The sequence below is a fragment of the Euleptes europaea genome, chromosome 2, assembly GCF_029931775.1.
Source record: "Euleptes europaea isolate rEulEur1 chromosome 2, rEulEur1.hap1, whole genome shotgun sequence".
NCBI classification, from domain to species: Eukaryota; Metazoa; Chordata; class Lepidosauria; order Squamata; family Sphaerodactylidae; genus Euleptes; species Euleptes europaea.
Window position 1 is genome coordinate 108539786 of NC_079313.1, and position 12849 is coordinate 108552634.

At 44.6% G+C, this 12849-nt stretch overlaps 1 protein-coding gene and 1 pseudogene across 8 annotated transcripts in view; both read right to left on the minus strand.

The window, feature by feature from the left end:
• Positions 1–12849, minus strand: part of EPB41L1 (erythrocyte membrane protein band 4.1 like 1) — a 170274-nt gene that overhangs the window by 112832 nt on the left and 44593 nt on the right. The window lies entirely within an intron of this gene.
• On the minus strand, positions 7297–8150 carry LOC130473348 (mitochondrial amidoxime reducing component 2-like; annotated as a pseudogene).

The window sequence follows — 12849 nt, forward strand, 5'->3', positions numbered from 1 at the left end:
TTCAACTAGAATTTAGCAAAAGAAGCTGCGACTGGGGAAATGGTTCAGACAAAATCAACTGTGGCATAAATCTACTCACATTGTTAATTTCATTAAATTAATAAAATTTAAGGTCTCAGGTGGATACATATTTGTGAAAAAGAACAGCTTGCAGCAAGTTCATATGACCTGGTTCTTAATGCAGCCCAACTAAATCCTAATTAAACTACTTCTTAATCTCAACTAAGTGGCTTGAAACCAGTACTCAATGACATTTAAATTAATATGTTTAAAGAATGCAAATTAGAAAGATTTGGCACTCTTTAAATTACCGTTAACAATTTGATTCCTGCTTAATTTGAACATACAGAAAGACCCCAACTGGGACATCACCAGGCCGGTGGACCCAAATTGCCATCATTATCGCTACCCAAAATCATGGGATAATTTAACATATTGGCCATAACACAACAATTAGGCACAGTTAAACACTGTTGAACTGAACAAGGGTTAACTGTTCCCAACTCCAAAAGCCGTCATTCCAAGTACCCAAATCACCCAAGCATTTTAACAAGTGGGAAGGCTGAAGCACAATCACCAGTTAACTCAGATACCCAACTCAGGCATTGAAAATGACTCGTTTTTCGCATGCCTGAAATCTGATATATGTACATACAATAAATGCCACTGTGTTATTCACATGGGAATGCCAACAGGAGGAGAGGAGCTGAAAATTCAGTACAAATAAGGAACCAGGGCTGGTTGAACTGCATGATCATGGAGCACAGGACAAATCAATCATTCCCAGGATGCATCTTATTGCCTTTCCCTTTCCTTCCTCCCTTTCCCTCTTCTTTTGCCTTGCGCCTGTACAATTCTACCACCTATCCTCAAGCACTGCAGAAATGATTCATCTGGACACTGGAAAGTGCTGCCTCATTCACTGGATAAGTAATCAAGCAACGGCCCATCAAAATGCAGAAAGGGAATGCTGTCAGCAAACAGAAAGGGATTCCTGGGTTCTGCTCTCACCCATGACACCAAATCACTCCAAGATTTTAAATGTGTCTTGTTGGACTCTGAGCTACATATCCTGCAATTTAAGAAGAGGGAACAGCACAGCCAAGTCCTTGTAAGACTATTTACTCAGCAGAGAAAAAAAGTATGGCCCAATTGTATGAAAGCAGATGCTAAGGCAAGGAGCTATCTTAGCACATTTAAAATTGGCCAGAATTGTTCCAAGGAACAAGGAGCAAAACCCATTTGCTACGTCTGAGAAATCAGACTACAGCTTGGAGATGCTGCTAGTGCTGACTTTACAGAAGGATCTACAATTGTGGTCCATAGGGTTGCCAGCCACTGACCAGCAACCAGAGGAAGAGGGGAAAGCAGAGACATGGGAATAACCAGAATTGATGTCATATCACCTGTATGACATCAATACAATACCACAGAGTTTTTCATGAATCCTAGAGCAGTGCATCACCCTGGTAATATGACTTTACTTTTGGGTATTTGTCAGAAGTGACATTGCACCATTGGCATAGCACTGCTTTTTAAAAAACCCTTTCCCCACCAACAGCCCCCAGTGTGGTATGGCAGGCAACAGATAGGGAAGCTAGGAGGTCTCCCTAGCAGTCCATAGCACAAATGGTCTTAAACCTACAGGTTTGGTGGGCCTTCTGCACCCTTACCAACACAACAGGAAGAAGAGTTGGTTTTTATACGCCGACTTTCTCTACCACTTAAGCATCAAACCAGCTTACAATCACTTTTCCTTCCCTTCCCCACAATAGACACCCTGTGAGGTAGGTGGGGCTGAGAGACTTCTAAGAGAGCTGTGACTAGCCCTAGGTCACCCAGCTGGTTTTATGTGTAGCAGTGGGAAAACAAACCCAATTCACCAGATTAGCGTCTGCCACTCATGTGGAGGAATGGGGAATTAAACCTGGTTCTCCAGATCAGACTCCACCGCTCCAAACCACTGACCTTAACCACTACACCACGCTGGCTCCAATGGCAAAGTGGGGGTTTTATACTGAGACTCTCTCCTTCTAGTATGACACTCTACTATTATTTTTAATTATCATTATTATTTAGATTTTTAACCCACCCTCAATCTCCGGCTGAGGCCAGTCTCAGGGCAGCTAACAGCAATACTTGATACTTAAAACTAATACAACAATATAAAATACAATATAACTAAAACAATTAAGATTTGGGATTAAGATTCTGCCAAGACACCAGTTAATAAGTAGATGGCACGCATTTATTATTTATTTATTTTTCAATTTCTAACCCACCCTCCCTTGCCAAGGCCAGGCTCAGGGAGGGTAACATCACTAGGGAGTAGTAACCTGCTGTGGGCCTGGAAGCAGTCAGGGCCCCCCACCTTTAGTTAGAATAATCAGTTGGTATTAGGGGTGGGTAGGTAGAGATGCCAGTATTGACAGAAAAGTGCCCTCAACTATAGGCCTGGACTACAACACACTTTGCTGCTGGTTCTTTTTGTTTTATTCAGCACTGACTCCTGTTCATGCTCTTTTAAAAAGAAAATATACTTTTGTCACCCTAAAAACTTTGGTTCGCAGGCATGATAAACCACTTGAAAATGAGTGGAATAACTTGCCATGTTTTTGACTTTCCAGGGGCTTAACAACACCTCTGCTTTGGCAGGCAGCAACACTGGGTAGTTTATCAAGACACCATACGTTACTGGTAGACAACTTTCAGGCTGGTGAGGCGCAGGCAAGGCAAGCCTCTTTTAAGTGTTAGGGTCACAAATTTCCCTGGAAGAGTGGCAGGCTGTTTTGCAGAGCCATCAAAACAACAAGGTAATGTCAAAATTCAACAGCCAATTTATTGCCAAAATAAATATCAGACTGGTTGCAAAACTGAGGTTGTGGACATAATGCCGATTCTTATATTGATAATATTTTTCTTCATGTGAACACAGAGAACACACTTAGTGCTTGGGAGTTCTCCCAGAAGTATCACCTGAAGCCAAGAGGCTTCTGCAGGTCATTCCTGGCACTGTCATTAAAAAGGAAAATGCCACTTCAACCCTTAGTACAAATCTTCATTTTCAACGTGGCATTGATTCACTAACTTTCAGTACGCTGATGAAGGCTTTCTGCAAAAGTGAAAAATACTGACCACTTCCCTTCTTCTGAAGAAGGATGCATTCAAAATACTGGAGAAGAAGACTTCATCCCCTATTGAATGGCAAGCTCATGTCTACAGCTTCCCTACCTTTACGCATCACTACGATGACAATGGGCTGAATGCTACAGCTGTGGTATATCAATCTACAAGGTCATATTCAGACAGCATGAGAAACCTTGGCTTGTTTAAACCATGGGCTCTACAATAAACTCTGGTTAGTCTCAGATATAGGTGCCTCGTGGCGCAGAGTGGTAAGCTGCAGTACTGCAGTCCAAGCTCTGCTCACGACCTGAGTTCGATCCCGACTGGAGTCAGTTTCGGGTAGCCGGCTCAAGGTTGACTCAGCCTTTCATCCTTCCGAGGTCAGTAAAATGAGTACCCAGCTTGCTGGGGGAAAGGGAAGATGACTGGGGAAGGCACTGGCAAACCACCCCGTAAACAAAGTCTGCCTAGTAAACATCGGGATGTGACGTTACCCCATTGGTCAGGAATGACCCTGTGCTTGCACAGGGGACCTTTACCTTTAGTCTCAGATATAGGCAACAACTGCTGGTTCATGTGTAAACCCAGGTTTGTCTACTTCTTGCCTTCTCTTTACCTCCCCACAGGAAGGACATATTTCCTATTTGGCCATCTCTGTGGCTAGGCAAGGGGCAGCGCTACTCAACAATTAATGTCAAGTATGATTAACAAAATCCATTACAATCCTAATTTGAAATCCTGGTTTGGAGCCCACCAAACCCCGTTGGTTGAACAATCTACACTCATATTTCGCAACTAGAGTCTCATCAAACCCAACTTAATTACAGAGTTTGAACACGTTTTTACTGTGCCATATCAGCTCCTAGAGATCTCCAGAGCTCATTCCAGTCATTTTGAGGTAATATTCAGCTGCCCCTCTAAAAGAAGAAAACCAAAAGCAGGCTGAGAGAGGAAATTAATTCCTTGGGGAGATGGTGTCATAGAATATAAATGACATACTGTGCTACTTTGGATGCTGTCAAAATGTTGTGCATGTATTGTTGACATGCACTGAGAGGAACCATAAACCACACAAAAAACAACAACACAGAAGTGCACGTTGTTGAGCTCTCTACTCAAAATGTGAATGAAGTTCACAGGCAACGTGAAGCGTACATACATTCAATTGAATCAACATATTGAAATATGACATGGAAAGCTATAAAGCCGAACTAAAATATGAAGAGACTTATGAGTTAAATAAAGAATACCAGACCAGCTCTAGTTGGGTTACGACTAGCTGGGCTGTAATCATATTATTATTATTATTATTATTTACTTTTAAATTTTAAAGAAACAGCCAGGAGACAGTCTGCTACCAACAGAGATCCCTGGGGCTCTCACTGCTGTTTTTAAAAGAAATTTAAACGAGGATATTTTCCAGGCTGTGGCTCAGTGGTAGAGCATCTGCTTGGCATGCAGAAGGTCCCAGGTTCAATCCTCGGCATGTCCAGTTAAAGGGACTAGGCAGGTAGGTGATGTGAAAGACCCCTGCCTGAGACCCTGGAGAGCCGCTGCCAGTCTGAGTAGACAATACTGACTCTGATGGCCCAAGGGTCTGATTCAGTATAAGGCAGCTTCATGTGTTCATCTCATCAAGTTTGACACTCAAGTGTACCCTTTAGGGCAGAAGAGAATCAGTATTCCATAATATCAGAGTGGCAGCAGTGTTTGTGTGGGAAGGATGTAGGAGGCGAAGCAATCTGGGGGAAGGAATAAAAAATATCTGCAGCAAAGAACAAGATATGGAAGAGAAACAGCAGCTCCTGAATGGAGCATTTGGGGGCTGGCACGATACAACCTGATGGGGCAACAGAAATCTCAACATCTATATGAAGCACAGAGGAAAATATGTATTTGGTGGAGAGTGGAAAAACAGGACAGATGGAGAATGGAGATATCAAGGTCATTCTGAAGCACAGTGAGGCTAGGCTTGTTTTCTAATGGCTCTAATTACAGAATCCAAGGAGGCAAGAGAGGCAGGGATAGCTGAATCAGACTGCTTCCAATGACTCGGCAATCTACTAGACCCATCACACAAAGAAGCTGTCTGGGAAAAAATAAGTTCTGACAGATGCAATTTTATTCTCAGGCTAGAGCCATCTGACCTCTTGACTGCTGTCTGCAATCAGAAGACTCAGGGGAGAATGAGTATTTTTTCCCAAACATAAAGAAGCAAAAAGGTTGTCTGTTATGTGGTGCATTATTGTCTGTCAAACATGGAGTGATCACTACAGAAGTATTCTGGCTCAGAGAGACAGGCACTCTGTCCCAGAACGGCTCCTCATGAGATATGCCAACTGGACCCAGTCTTGGCTTAGCTGGCTGTATCTCAGTAGGCCCAGCACCATGGAACCAAATTATACTATCACTGGATAGGAAGAGAAACAAGGAACTAAAGTGTTCTCAGAGGCCTGTGAGTGGCACTGATGGTAGCAGCAAAGGTTTCCTTTTCTGCCACCACTGCATTGGTTGAATCTTGTCCTGAGGAATTATTAATGGTGGTTTGGAACCTGATGTAATCTGGGCCTAATGCTAGATCCTGATTTGAAATTCAGTTGTGAGGATTTTGCTCAATTGTTCCCCCAAAAGTCTCCCTCATCCAGTCTAACTTAGATGTGAGCGTAAGGGTAGATTTGTGCTGGGGTATCAGTGGTGACCTCTTGTCAGAGTTCTATGGCTAATTTCAAGTTTGTCTCCCTGACATGTTAACAGAACACTTGGGGTTGCGAAGGCCACGTCTTGCTAAACAGGATCCTTGTCCATCATGTCAGGAGGTAAACATTCTTTGGGGAAGCTTATTAATATGATCCTATTTCTTCACAGCTGAAAGATATAACCCTTCTTAGGAAGTTGCCTTTGGATTAGATCAGGGTTGCCCTTGCGTGCCATGATGCCCACCAACACCTTTCATGGCATCTTCCAAGTGTTTGTAGAAAGGGGGGAGCTTGCTTTTGCCCAGCAAGCCTTCTGATTGGCCACTGGAGATCTGATTAGTTGTGCAGATTTTAAAAACATTACTTTGGCTCTACCTGCCGCCACTGCACAAGGATCTTCACTGTGAGACTGAAGGTAAGATGTAACTGTGCCTGCCACTGCGTCAGAATACCAAGGGTGCCCACAGGCTCAGAAACATTGGGGACCTCTGGATTAGACAGGAGTGGGCAATGATCAAAGTACATCTAATCCCTCTTTTCTTGGGCAAGGTGACTGAGCAGGTTGCGGCAGAGCAACTGCAAGCATTTCTAGATGAAATGTGTGCCCTCGGCCCAATTGAATCTGGCTCTAGGCTGGGTTTCAGGACTGAAACAGCCTATTAGCCTTGGTTGATGATCTTCACTTACTGTCTGGGGTCATAACTCCCACACTGAATCACTCCACTGGTTGCCTATCTGCTTCTAGGCCCAACTGAAAGGGCTGGTTATTACTTTTAAAGCCCTTCACGGCCTAGGGTCTTCATACTTATCAAACCACATACTCATACACGCCAGTACCATTCTTCTCCTTATGAGGTACTCACTTAGGTCTGTCCATACAGCAAGAACCAGGTCACAGGCTTTCCCACAGTCAGTCTAGTTCTTTGAAATGGCCTACTAGAGTGGTTTCAGAGGGCATCTTCACTCACTGCATTCAGAAAGGCGTATAAGGCTGGTTTATTCCAGGGGGTATTTGGCAAAGGATGAGCCTTTTTGCTGGCTGTGTGTTGTTTATTTATTGAATTTCTATCCTGCCCTTTCTCAAAAAGATCAAGCTCAGGGTGGCTAACAACATATATTCATAAATCATTAAACGCACCTATAAAACCCATCTATATCAACGTTAACATCAACAATTAAAACCTAATTGCCTAAAAATACCTAAATACCTTGTTTTTCAGCATTATAAAACAGGGAATGGGTGAAACACCCTCTTCTCCCATTGAACATAAGAACGCAACTGGTACCCTGCTGGATCAGACCAGTTGTTCATCCAGTACAGTAGCCAGCCAGTTATCTTAAAGGGTCAACAAATGGAACAAAGCCATGGCATACTCCTGATATTGTCTCTAGTATGGGTGGTCAGGTGTTTACTGCCTCTGGGCATGGAGATTCCCTTTAGTTACGATGGCTAGTAGCCATTAATGGACCTCTCCTCCATGAATCTGTCAAAACCTCTTTTAAAGCAATTTATGCTTGCAGTCATCACTACATCCACTGGCAGTGACTTTCACAATTTAATTACTTGTTGACTGAAGGAGCAATTCCTTTTGTCCGTCCTTGGGACAAAATGTATGGGACTTACACAGAAGCACTGATTTGGCTGGATTGGACCCTAGGTTACTTTAACATTACAGCTATTGAATAGGAGATACATTGTTTTAGGGTAATCATCTTCCCACTCTAAAATACTTTTTCTGACATCTTGTATACTGGATCTCCTATTTGAATGGTTCCAATTTTATCTACACCATAAAAGCTCCCAAACAATGGAGACTATTTGTAGAGATGCTTCTGAGCTGCAGCACACATACCATAGCTTTTTAGTGTTTCCAGTGGCTCTTGTCTGTCTATGATTCCTGTATCCGGATCGAAAGTTGTTAAAATACACCTGCCATGTGCCATCACCTGTTTCATCTTCACATCACCAATTTTAACCTTTTTTCAGGTGTCTTCTTCATAAACACTGCAGCCAGAAACTGTAATACCTGGTCTAAAATTACGCAGATCTATTTTCTTCTCCACTCTAGTATTTAGGTCTTCCATTGAAGCTTCTGAGATGATCAGAAGAGGACCCCAGTCATTAGTTCGAAAAGGAGCCTTAATCTCATTGCATTTCCTTGGTGTCATCTGTGTCTCAAAGTGCACCAGCCGATACGGTTCTGAATTCAAGAAAGCCGTGAGCCAGCACGCCACATCATCCCCGCAGTCTTGTCCTTGAACATCAAGCCCAAAGACCCTGCAATGCTTGACTGGATTCTCCTCAGGGAGTTTGAAAGGAACGCTCAATTTTTAATCCTGTCCACATTTAATCTGGAGAATTGTACTGCTATGTTTGTCTCCCTGAAATTTCTCAGTGCACTGTTAGCTACCTTGAGTTTGCAGAGACATGGGGAGGTGATACATATTTTAAAATAAATAATAAAGGTGGGTTATGAAAGCAGCGTGGTCCGCTGGACAGAATACTGGACTTTAATATGGCACCCCTTGCTTTAAAGCCCCATGCATGAAACTATCACGACTGAGCCCTCAGGTTGCTTTCTCCTGCTATTTTAGTGACTCATCCCCACATTTAGTTGGTGACCATCAGGGGCAATCTTAGTGATTCTGGGGCAACTGACACCCCACCACGGCTTCCCTCTCCAGGTCCAAGCCAGGGGTGGCCCTCACCCTACGGGAAGTGTGCGGGAAAAACCACTGCTGCCAAAAGCCAGCTACCCAAGCCCGAGATGGGGCAGGTGTAGCCTGCAGCAGGAGCTTGCTCATCTTTTTCTCTCCCCCTCCTTCAGGGGCTGGGGCTCTGGACAGTTGCCCCCTCCAAGTGTGGGGCCTAGGGCAGCTGCTCCTGCTGCCCGCTGACTACAACAGGCTCTGGTGACCATTCTTGTTATGAATTTTTTCTGAGAATTTTTTTGGGAAACCACCTTGGAAATACAGGCAGGCTTTATTTCCAAAGTCTCAGCCTCTTGGATGGTGGGGCTGCTGGTTTAATGCTTCCTTGCTGGCAGCCAGTGTGGTGTAGTGGTTAAGAGCTGTGGTTTGGAGCGGTGGACACTGATCTGGAGAACCGGGTTTGATTCCCCGCTCTTCCACATGAGCGGCGGAGGCTAATCTGGTGAACCGGATTTGTTTCCCCACTCCTGCACATGAAGCAGTTGGGTGACATTGGGCTAGTCACAGTTCTCTCTCAGCCCCACCTACCTCATAGGGTGTCTATTGTGGGGTCGGGAAGGGAAGGGGACTGTAAGCCGGTTTGATTTTTCCTTAAGTGGTAGAGAAAGTCAGCATATAAAAACCAACTCTTCTTATCTAGCTGCCTCTCCATGCCAACTTGCTTCCTGCCACCCCTGACTTATTCCACCTATTACAACTCCAAATCAATCTTTGAAAGATGGAATTGTGTGCATCTGATTGCTCCTCTGAGTTCTGCTCCTGGCATGGCTACCCAAAGTTCATTATCTCTCTCTCTGCAAAGACGGTTGGACTTGCTATGGGCCCCATTCCTGGGGCTAGCTCCAGCCTGCGGCACTGAGTCCAAGTTCCAGCAGCATAACCCTCTTCTGACTGTGAGCAAATCACATTCTCAGCTTCCCATCTGTAAAACAGAGATAGGTCTCTGCTCTCTCCCAGGGCCGTCGGGCAGGCGCACACACCACAGACAGCAAAGAATTTTGCAAATTCAAATGAAAATGCAAGACAAAAAGACCAAGAGCGGTAACAAAAATCATTATTCTAACCATGCACATCATCTGCCTTCCAAAAGGCCCACAGATTTCCTTTGAACAAAAGCAATCTGCTGCTTTAGCACAGTCTCTTGGTAAGCAGGCTCTGTACTGGCACCCACAGCAGGTTGGCACATCTCTACACCACACCAGGCTTTCGGTAAATTAAGCATGTTGTTCAGATGCCATGACAGAGAGGCAGCCATAGCTTAACACGCTGTTTTTGGTCAGTACCTATTAGTGACACAGCACTCCTGAATAGTCCCCACAAAATACCTCTTCTCACAGACTAGCAGCACAAGTCCTCCCACCTGTTCCCTTCAAATTTCACACTTAAGTGGATTGGCTCATGTCCACAAGGATTTTGGAAAAGTACCGGGATTCTCGTTCTTCAACCGTAGCGCAAAACGCGTGCGCTGAAGTGCCTGCAGCCATAAAGCCCTTCTCAATCACATCAAAGGGCTCTTTCCAATTAGCAATGCTGTCCAATGAAAAAGACTGCGTGGAATTGCTGGAGTTAAGGAACGGAGGCATCTGAGGACCGGCCTTGACGAACAGCAGCTCCACAGGAGGCCCAGCCCATGCAGGAGTTCATAGAATCATAGAGTTGGAAGGGACCACCAGGGCCATCAAGTCCAACCCCCTGCACAGTGCAGGAAATTCACAACTACCTCCCCCCCCACACACACACACCCAGTGACCAGAAGATGGCCAAGAAGCCCTCCCTCTCATCATCTGCCTAAGGTCACAGAATCAGCATTGTTGACAGATGGTCATCTAGCCGCTGCTTAAAAACCTCCATGGAAGGAGAGCTTACCACCTCCCGAGGAAGCCTGTTCAACTGAGGAACCACTCGAACTGTTAGGAAGAATTTTCTAACGTCTAAACAGAAACTCTTTTGATTTAATTTCAACCCCTTTGTTTCTGGTCCGACCTTCTTGGGCAACAGAAAACAACTCAGCACCATCCTCTATACGACAACGAATTCCACTCAGGTCTTTTTCATCCTCTATATGACAATGTAGAGTTCTCTCTCTGTGTGTAAAGTGCCGTCAAGTCGCAGCCGACTTACGGTGACCCCTCATGGGGATTTCAAGGCAAGAGACTAACAGAGATGGTTTGCCATTGCCTTCCTCTGCACAGCACCCCTGGCATTGCTTGGTGGTCTCCCATCCAAATACTAACCAGGGCTGACCCTGCTTAGCTTCTGAGATCTGACGAGATCAGGCTAGCATTGCGGGAAATGAACAGGAAAGATTCCCCGGTTATGCTGACAGGGCTGGGGGGGTGGGGGAGAAAAGTTTTGCTGTGCCCTTGCAATCATAACCTATGCACGAAGCCCATCATCTGTATTCTCGGCTGCAACCAGCAGCACTTTTCGATGACTCAGAAGCTTTGTTAGCAAAGGCAGCGGCCCCCCTCCTGGCCTACGCGGAGCACATCTCAATATCAAAATTCTTTGGAGGAGTCTGAGCTAAAATTGAATTTCAAGTTTTACATTTAAAATGCTGTAGAAAGCAGTCCCTCGACCACAGTGGGGGCAGACTTCAATCAACCTGCGGCAGGGAGTCCATAGACTGTCTAGTACTTCACTGTCAGGCCTGAACCGGTAATTTAAAGGTTTCTGCCACCCCAGGAACTGAAAATCTAAACTTCCCGAACTGTTCATCACTTACTTGCTCTTCTAATCCCTTTACTGCCCATAAGATAGTTTTAATACCACATGGTTAACCCAGTATTTCCCAAGCTCGTGATGCCTGGGAGGGACGTAGATTATATCCGGAGGTATACTTAGTTCTTAATTAATTTTTTATCGATATGATTTATGACATAAACAGGTAACCTTCTCCATTATGGAACTCAATGTGTCATGCACAGCATTCAAAAAAACTCGCTTTTCGGGGCACCAACCAGATCCCAAGAAAACAGGAAGTAGTTAGAAGAGGAAAAGGAATCCACTGTAGCACCTGAACAGTCCACATGGGAGAGCCTGGTGCCGCACTTGCAATTAAATAGGAAAAACACCCACCAGAAATGAAGTCTTTTTTAAAAAGGTGGGGAAAGGTCACATTATCTGCATACTCTGCAAACACAGAGTGAACAAGGCATCCAATTGCAGATTAAATAGCTGGTGCGCAGTCTGCCACAGGCACAGTGGCTGCAACCAACCGAGTGGCTGAACGTTTTAAGCCACACTTCAGCTACCTCGTGGCACCCTGTCCGTCTGACAACCACTAGGTTAGCCCATTTAATTGAACTGAATCAGGGTCATAATATAATTCATTGTTAACTGTGGCTCCTCAAAAGCACTTCAGCAGATTTCTTCTCTCTCTTTTTTTTTACAAGAGAAACCATGTGTTTTCAGCACAAGATACTTACCATCAATCATGGTGTCCTTGTGGACTGCCTTTCAGGATTGGAACCAGATGGCATAGTTTTGTGATGATTTCGGTCCTACCCTCAAAGATAGGTTTCAGAGTAGGTTGCTGAAGGACTCCCGCTCCGACCCTTGGCCTCTGGCCTACAAGGACTCACAAGGTTCCGTCTTGTCCCTGATACTTTTTGAAAATCAACGTGAAGCCTGTGGGAGAGGTCAGCCAGAGATTCGGGCTGACATGCGTATGACACTCAGAGGCTTCCAGCAGATCCCAAGAAGGCTACAGAGACCGTGAACAGGTGCCTGGAGGCAGTTTTGGGATGGAGGAAGGCTAGCAAGCTGAAACTTAATCCTGACAAAAAGGAGATGCTACCAGTGTGTGTGTGTGGGGGGGGGGAGGTTTGTCTGTCTCCTTCTATCGTCGCCTTTTATCAAACTTGTTCTGTTTGGTGTTCACTCACTAATTCTTATTAGCTCCCCCTCCCTGTTTGTATGTTTTCATGTGTTTGTGTGTTTTAAATTTTTCTGTATATTTTTATTTATTTAAAACTTTTATCAGCCAGCCACCTTTCTCCCTTGGGCAACTCAAGGCAGCTTACAATATAACAATTATAAAAACACACACACTAAAACATGTAAATAAAATAATTTTAAAAACCACATAAAAGGTCACAGTTTAGATTCAAAAACTGCAATTAAGACAAGAGTGCAAGGTCATAAAAACTAAATCAGTCAAATGCAGTCCTAAATAAAACTGCCAGCTGCCTCCTGAAGATCAACAGCGAGGGGGCCAGGCACACCTCCTTGGGGAGTTTGTTCCATAATCATGGGGCTGCCACCTAAAAGGCTATCTCCTGTGTGCCCACCAGATGAGTTTCTATGATTGGTG